This window comes from Pinus tabuliformis, chromosome 2_1, assembly GCF_031772625.1.
Source record: "Pinus tabuliformis cultivar Carrire ecotype Pingquan chromosome 2_1, CPIR1, whole genome shotgun sequence".
In the NCBI taxonomy this organism is placed as follows: domain Eukaryota; kingdom Viridiplantae; phylum Streptophyta; class Pinopsida; order Pinales; family Pinaceae; genus Pinus; species Pinus tabuliformis.
Genome location: NC_142299.1, coordinates 289,318,964 through 289,328,153, shown reverse-complemented (window position 1 = coordinate 289,328,153; position 9,190 = coordinate 289,318,964).

Genomic DNA, 9,190 nt, shown 5'->3' with positions numbered 1-9,190 from the left:
AAAAAAAGTCCCCGAAGGCTCCCTTTCCCTTCTTGTTGGAGCGTCTGGAGCCTCCTAGATGCAACCTTATCCATATCAAGGGAGTGTTTAGGGGTTTGATGCACTAGAAATTCAGCTGGTCTCAGGGGCTGATTACCTGAGTGGTTGGGATGGCTCCTAGGAGTTCTGTTACTGATGTGGAAGGTCTATGTGATGTGTTCCACTGATTCCACTTCCTTAACCGACACATAAGGAGTAGAATAATATCATAGTATCTTCTCGTTACATGTTTACCCTGGTTGGGAGGTTACTTGGGTAGATGTGGGAGGAGGGTGTTATAAAAGAAATAAGGAGGCAGACCAATAAATGGGGTTGTATGACAAATCATTTCATCAATGGTTTATCCTTCACCGATAATGATGATTAAAGGATAAAAACTTCCCTAGAAGCAGTTAGGAGGGTCTTGTTCTCGACAGATGAGCTTACAAAGAACTAATCTGATTAGGATGCCTTCGATCACATATATGAATCTGTGGCTTGTGGGAAGATAAATCTTGAACCTGATGGAGAAGATTTAAAGGGGAGTGGAATGTCAAATATGGGTCTGTAACCGCTGGTCCATAGCTATAACCTTTGAAGTTGTAGAAGCACAACATTGGTATTGAAGAGAAGCCTAAATTAGCCTCTATCATGGACTATTGAGATGAGCAGATCATCAAGGAAATATTCGATATCCTAAGAGAGTTTTAAGACATGTTTCCTTCATCTATTGTAGAGCTTAAAGGAATTAAGGGGGAGTTGGGAGAAATGAAGATCATGTTGAAAACAGATGTTAGACCATTGAAGTGTAGAATTTTGTAGAATTTTTCCACAAATCAGCTAGCTCTGATACCATGTAGAACTTTTTCTACAAATCAACTAGCTCCGATACCATGTAGAAATTTCCCACCTGTAGATCACCTGGTAATGAAATGTACTAAAGCAAAACACTTGATCTACTTCTACAAAAAATTTAGCGGAAGCTTAATCAACCATGAGCAACATCAATAAGAACAAATATAACTGATAAGAAGGAATTAATCACACATAATACTGAGCAATTTACCCAGGGAAAGCATCTGCCTAAAACCCCATGTTTGTATTATCATACAAGTGGAAATATAGTCTGGATTACACAAAGCCTTAGCTCGGAAGCTATCCAACTCTAAGTACAATCCCTCTGCTACTTATAGATAGTCAAAGGCTTCTCACAAACCTTCTCCTATGCCCTCCAAGCCTCCTATTTCCTTATGCAGTTTCCTTGGGGTCCAATGCTGCCACCTATGTGAATTGGCCTCTTCACACACTCACCAACCTCTGATCTAACTGCACAAACCTGAAGGAGATAAATCCTCATCATGGATGAGCTTCCTTTATAGGAAAAATATTCATCCAACTGATAGTACACTATCCCTTCTCTGATCTCAACTGGGTCTTTGTCAGAACTGACATGCAACAATTATCCATGAGTGAATCCTCAATTATCTAAAATAATAGTTGTCACATGCATGCAAGCATTAACAAACTATATTTTATTATTTTAACAACTTGTTAAAATAATCTAACTGGAATTGACTAGTTAGAACTAAGTCAACTGATTCTCTCATTATAGAACTCATACTTAATTCCTCAATCAGTGGAAGAAATTAAGGATAAACTCCTCAATCAGTGGGACAACTCATGTGCATGCTCACAAAGACTTCAAATTCGAATTTCCTTAACTAATTAACTCAACTGAATTAATTAATTAATATTTCCAATTGCTGTTAAGACCAAGATTAACTTTACTTCCTATAGATAGACTAAGGACTGCTATAAATAGGAAGGGACCCAGAAATGCTATTTTTAGAACTTTCTATTTTTAGCAATTTCACCTCTCACTCAATGTGGCCAATGACCTCACTGGCCAAACTGCTATTTTTAGACATGCTATTTTTAGCAAGTCTATTTTTAGCACATTCTAAATTTAATTGTTGCACATTTTTTAACACTCCCTCTCAACAAGAAAGGCTTCCTCTCAAACCTGATCCTGTAACTTTGGAATGTTCTGCATGCAACATGTCTACGCAATCCACTTGCTCCAACAACACTTGGAACAAAAATACTCCCAACTGACCACTCTGTTGGGATAGGAGTATACTCTGATGCTGAAGCTCTACCTGTTGCTGACAAGTGCTCCCTCTTTGACATTTGCACTACTGCAACATCTCCATGCATCTCACACCATTGCACACCTCTCTGTGCCACCTAGCACTGTGCAAAACACTTGTGCCTCTCACATTGCTGCAGCCTTCTAGCTATGTGCTGTCCTGGGATTCCCTGCATTGTTGCTCTCTCTGCTGCTCCATCCGTATCTGTCTCTAGCCAATCAGTCAGTTCCTACTACTCCACATTGGGACTCCTGTAGCAACGTCTCATCCAAGAGGTTGGGTACCTCAAGGATCCTGCCCCTCCTCCATGGGACGATCACTCTATATCACCCCACCTCCTACCTGGAGGTATGGCTGCATGTGATCCCTCTGCCCACCTGGCTCGAAGTTTCCCCCTACTGGAGGTCTCTACATGAGTAGATGTCTCTACTCGATCTCCTCTCATCTTCCCCTATTGTGGCTGCTCCACAACCTCCTGAAGCTGCTACACCAATCGTGGCTCCTCCACAATCATCTGAGACTTCTTCTGGATCTGCATGTTGAAAGGTAATATACCCTCCCTCTCAACCACCAAGTCTCTAACCTTTGCCTTGATCCTAAAGGCTTTGCATGCATCTTGTACCTCAAGTGCATACAAGTTATTGGCTAGCACACCAATCTATTTCCACTTTCCCACCCTCACGAAATTTTCTAGAAAAAAGCGTTGATTTTAAATCAACGATATCTCCCTCATCCGAACTCCGATTCAGCTGATTTTTTTTTTTTTTTTGGGTATTTTTCCGCAACGAATCCAAATCTGCTATTTATTTCTAAAAATTTTGTGTAGAAATTTTAAAATCTGCTCTGCAAACTCTCAGTCCAAAACTCAAAACTTTGAAATCTCCTCTCAGTATACTATTCTTGCTTGATCACCTATGCTTTGATACCATGTAGAACTTTTTCTACAAATTAGCTAGCTCTGATACCATGTAGAAATTTCCCACTTGTAGATCACCTGGTAATGCAATGTACTAAAGCAAAACACTTGATCTATTTCTACAAACAATTTAGCAAAAACTTAATCAACCATGAGCAACATCAATAAGAACACATATAACTGATGAGAAGGAATCAATCACACATAACATAGAGGAATTTACCTGGGCAAAGCACCTGCCTAAAACCCCATTTCTGTATTATCATACAAGTGGAAATATAGTCTGGATTACACAAAGCCTTATCTTGGAAGCTATCCAGCTCTCAGTACAATCCCTTTGCTGTTCATAAACAGTCAAAGGCTTCTCACAAACCTTCTCCTCTGCCCTCCAAGCCTCCTATTTCCTTGTGCAGTTTCGTTGGGGTCCAGTGTTGTCACCTGTGTGAATTGGCCTCTTCACACACTCACTAACCTCTGATCTAACTGCACAAACCAGAAGGAGATAAATCCTCATCATGAATGAACTTCCTTTATAGGAAAAATATTCATCCAACTGATAGTACACTATCCCTTCTCTGATCTCAACTGGGTTTCTATCAGAACTGACATGCAACAATTATCCATGAGTGAATCCTCAGTTATCTAAAATAATAGTTGTCACATGCATGTAAGCATTAACAAACTATATTTTATTATTTTAACAACTTTTTAAAATAATCTAACTAGACTTGACTAGTTAGAACTAAGTCAACTGATTCTCTCATTATAGAACTCATACTTAATCCCTTAATTAGTGGAGGAAATTAAGGATAAATTCCTCAATCAGTGGGAAAACTCATGTGCATGCTCACAAAGACTTCAAATTCGAATTTCCTTAACTAATTAACTCAACTGAATTAATTAATTAATATTTCCACCTGCTGTTAAGACCAAGATTAATTTTACTTCCTATAGATAGACTAGGGACTACTATAAATAGGAAGGGACCCAGAAATGATATTTTTAGAAATTTATATTTTTAGCAGTTTCACCTCTCACCCAATGTGACCAATGACCTCACTGGCCAAACTACTATTTTTAGACATTCTATTTTTAGCAAGTCTATTTTTAGCACATTCTAAATTTAACATTTCTTGTTGCACATTTTTCAACATGAAGCACCGACCATATTGATTAAACCCAAGGGTCACGGGGAAGGTGAAGAGGGAAATTGAAAAAATGTTGGTTGTGGGATTTATCTTCCCAGTGGATGAGCCTGAATGGGTCAGTATGATTGTCATCCAGAACAAGAAGGAAGCTAAAGACATCTAGGTATGTGTGAATTACAAAATTTTAAACAGTGTGCAAATCCATGACCCTTCCGTACTCCATTTAGCGACGAAGTCGTCAACAATGTTGTAGGTAATGAGGCCTACTATTTCATGGATGCATTCTCTAGTTACCATTAAGTCTGTATTACAGAGGAGGATAAGAAGAAAAATACCTTCACAACCAAATGGGGTTCCTATGCTTACCATGTCATGCCCTTTGGACTAAAGAATGTGTCAACAATGTTTTCAAGGGTCATAATTGCTGCTTTCCAAGACAAAAATCACAAATTTTTAAAAGTGTACATGGAGGATTAGAAAATATATCATTTATTAAAAGGACACTCCAACCTACTCTGAGTGATAATTGACCGCTGTAGGAATTTGCATATTTATATAAATTTTAAGAAGTGCATTTTTGTTGTCCCCTATGGAACACTCTTGGGGCATATAGTTTGTAAAGAAAGAGTATGTGTCGATCTTGACAAGGTTGCAATAATCCTGAATATGCTTCCACCAACAAGTGTCAAGAATCTAAGGTCAACTCTCGGCCACAAATGGTACTACCACAGGCTCATCCACAACTATGCCTTGATCGCTACACCACTCGAGAAGTTGCTGAAGAAATTTGAGAGGTTTTCCTGGTCTGATGAATGTGACACTTACTTCAATGTGCTAAAATGTAAGATGGAAAGCACACCAATCCAGATTTACCTGGATTGGAGAAATTAATTTCATGTCCATATTGATGCATTAGAAATCAATCTAGGAGTTGTTTTGGACCAGCCTGGACATAGTAACCTCGATCATCTGATTTTCTTTGCCAACATAAAATTTTCCATTGCGAAAAATAACTATACTAGAACTAAGCAGGAAGCTATCGCTATGGTGTACCCACTATATAAATTCTGACACTACCTTCTGGGTGGCCCATTCAAGTTCTTTAGTAACCACTCCGCACTAAATTACCTAGTGAATAAGATTGTGCTTGAAGGGAAGATTTGTAGATGGATCCTACTATTCTAGGAGTTCACATTTGAAGTAATTATAAAGCCAGGGAGGATGAACGTGGAGCCTGATCATCTTTCTTGGTTGGAATCAGGCGAAGCTGGGGGTCAATGATGATCAATTGCCGGATGTTGATCTCTTTCAGGTTAAGGACGTCCTCGACAATTTGGAATACATTGCATTATTTCTAACCATAGGGAAATGCTTGGAAGAGTACACAGAGACACAACAAAGGTACATGGTAGTTCAAGCTGCAGATCATCAACTAATCACAGGATAATTATACAAGATGTGCCTTGATCATATACTGTGAAGATGCCTCCTCGATCATGAGAAGAAGGATGTGCTATGGGAATGCCATTTGGGAGTTGCGGGTGGAAATGTGGATGAAAAAGACATCACAAGAAAAGTGTTGCAAGAAGGACTCTGGTGGCCCATACGTTTCCAAGATGTGAAGGAGTACGCTAAGAAATGCAATTTTTTCCAATGGGTGGGACGAACATCACATCGAGATGAACTTCGTTTATAGCCGATATGAGCACTCCACACATTTGAAAAGTGGGCAGTAGAGTTTTTGGGGCCCATTAATCTACCGAACTGTCACTCCCATGTCAGGTACATTATCACTACCATAGATTACCTTACCATATGGGTCAAAGATGCACCAATTAAAGATTGCACTATAGACAACATCGCTCGGTTCATCTTCAAAAATATTAGCACTCGATTTGGATGCCTCGAGAGCCTCACGACTGACCAGGGGGCCCACTTCATTAATGATATAGTCACCACCTGATTTTGGAACTTCATGGTCCAATACCATAAGAGAAGGCCATACCACCCATTGGAAAATGACATTGTGGAAGCTTTTAACAAAATCCTAGAGAAAGGCCTCAGCAAGATATGTTCTACTAACTGAGATGACTTGTATGAGTGGGAGTGGGTACCAGGTACTTTATGGGCCTACAGTACCAACATAAAGCACCTGCATAAATATATGTCATTCTAACTTGTTTATGGATAATAAGTTGTATTACCTATTGAGTTCATTATTTCTAATATTTTTATTGCGTAGGCCACTCACATATCAGAAGATGAATCAATTTCAAAATGGTTGGACAAGATATGGGAGTTGGATGAAGCCAGATTTCTGGTGGATTTTCACTAGACTATCGAGAAGGAGAGGTAGAAAGCAGGGCACGACCATCACATAAAACAAAATAATTTGCAGTCGAGGAAAAGGTTCTCTTATATGACAGTAAGTTTCCGATCACCTGCCTTTTCAATTTTTCCATCGTCCAGGTCAGTTCCATGTCACAGTCACTGTTAATTCCATAATTTGAATCGAGTATAGAAAATGGTCGTATTAATTGGTTAAAAATTCCAATAAAAAGCATTATGTCAATTATTTCTTTTTAGTTTGCATGGCAACGTTAAGTTCTCCATTGTTAAAGCGTAGGTGGTTGACTTACTCAGTTTGGCTTCTGTGTCAAATTTTCTCGATCCCCAACTTAATATCAAACCCATTGTGCCTATTGTGTATAGTTTTCGAATTACAACCATGATTAAGGTCTCTAAAATTGTTATTCCCACCCCTCCATCTGAGTTCAGAGTCACTATGCTTGAGAATTTCTATGACAACGATGAATAGGCCACACTTGCAGACAACGACTTATTAGATTCTTTCTATTTGCCCACACTCAAGCATAATTTTTTTACAGAGACTATAACCAGACCAAATGGCAACCATTCATCCATAATCAAAGAGGATTTCAAAGGAATACAAAGTTCCACACTACTGAACTTGTGAAGTTTACCAATATTCGACACTTTAGGGGCAGCAATGCAGTGTACTAAATTCCTTATCAGCCAACTACATAGGGGTTCTCTCTGGCTTGACAAAGAATACCCCATACATGTTGGTGACATTCAACAATTAATGGGACTATTTGCTACATAAGTTGTAGTGTCATCTGCATTCTAGATTACTTCCAAGCATGGAAAGAAGATGGGTGATAGCAATTACTACAACAAGTATGCTACTGATCATGGTGGAAAGGGAGCTAATATTGATCCAATAAACATTCTCACTATAAAATTCACTTGTTATATAATTTCTCAAAAAATCATGCACCATTACCCAAAGGGCGAGTGCACTCTAGACACCGTTTCAGAGGCGGAAGCTTGTGAGAAAGGAGAGTAATTGAATTGGTGTAGCTATTTGTTGAATGAACTTTTTGAAGCCTACGAAGATGTGTAACAAAGGGTTACATACTTCATCTATGGATATCTTGTCATTTATCTAGCTATGATGAAGTGGTGCCCTTCGAAAGGCAGAAATCTAGAGCTTGTCTTTGAACATCAACCTCTGGCAATCAGGTACTTACCATGGTGAACTTTAGGGGACCCAAATAACAAGGAAATAAATGAGGGCTTTTTCATAGGATGGTATGAAAATATCCTAACTTCCACCAAAGCCAATCGCAGAATCCCAGTGTAGCTTCTAGATTACTACTCAGATGCAATATGGTTTTGTGTTCACAACAATAACACCTGGATTCACCCTAAAGTTGTCAATCTGGACACGTTCCAGATGCACACTCAACCTTATATTCACTTAGAAGAGGCATTCCATACTGAAGTTTTCTCCTAGCTCGAGGTTGTTGGTGAAGTCCAACACAACAAGAAGATGTATTGTTTTGAAGGAAGTTTTCCTAAACCACTTCTAGGCGCGAGCCCCTCTACCTCCCAGAAGTGATTAGCAGAGGAGATGCTCAACCCTGTCTTCAAGAGGTTTGAGACAACAATGAGATCAGTTTGTGACACAATGGAGGGTCTTGGGTCATTAGTAAGTCCCTTGCCCTTGTTCTTTGAATTTCTTCATGTTATTCTAACTACTAGTTTGTCATTCAGCCAAGTCATTGCCTCACTTCCCTCCATGGAACCCCAATCTACTACTGAACCCACCATACAGGATACTTGTGTGATTACTACCAAGCCACTATCACTTCCCAGGAAACCCGTTACAGTTAACTTTGCCCAGGTCGTCAATATCACCTAAGAGAAGAAACATTCCCTCACCAGCACAAAAATCCTTAAGGAAAACCCATCATCCACCTACACTGTGTTTCCAACGTCACACAACCCATCACCCCACACAACCTCCCCCTTCACCACTATTTCAGACATTGCATCATCCAACAATATTTTCGGTGCCAAGACTGAGATGGAAGTGGACTCCATATTTTGATCCATCACTGACACAAACCAAGATGAAATCATTGTTTACTCTACATCCATGGAGTTGGTTAATACATCTATGTTATCTTTATTACTAGCATTAGGGCCACAAATGACAACAACCAACGTATCCACTCTGATTTCCAGGGCATAGAATTTATGCACACATTTCCTTCGATGACTAACCCCACTCCCCTTTCAACACTACATTTTATTCCAGACCATACTAGTATGCACACCACCAAGAACTTTCAGTGGGAGACTTCAACCCAAGGGCAGTTCGAGAAATCGGTTACCAGTGAATAATCGCTACAAGCTCATTACCCTCTACTTGCTACCATGACACTTGATGACCTCCAAAGTGGGCCATCTTCACAATTATTTACTTTTATTCAATTGGTTGCATGCCAAGCAGAGGCACAACACAACACTTTCATAACCGAGCACGTGAAACAACAAAAAAAACTTCTTCTATTGTGGCTGAGCGAGATCAACTTCTCTAAGAAAATAAAGAGATACAACAATAGATTGATGATATCAACACAAAGTTC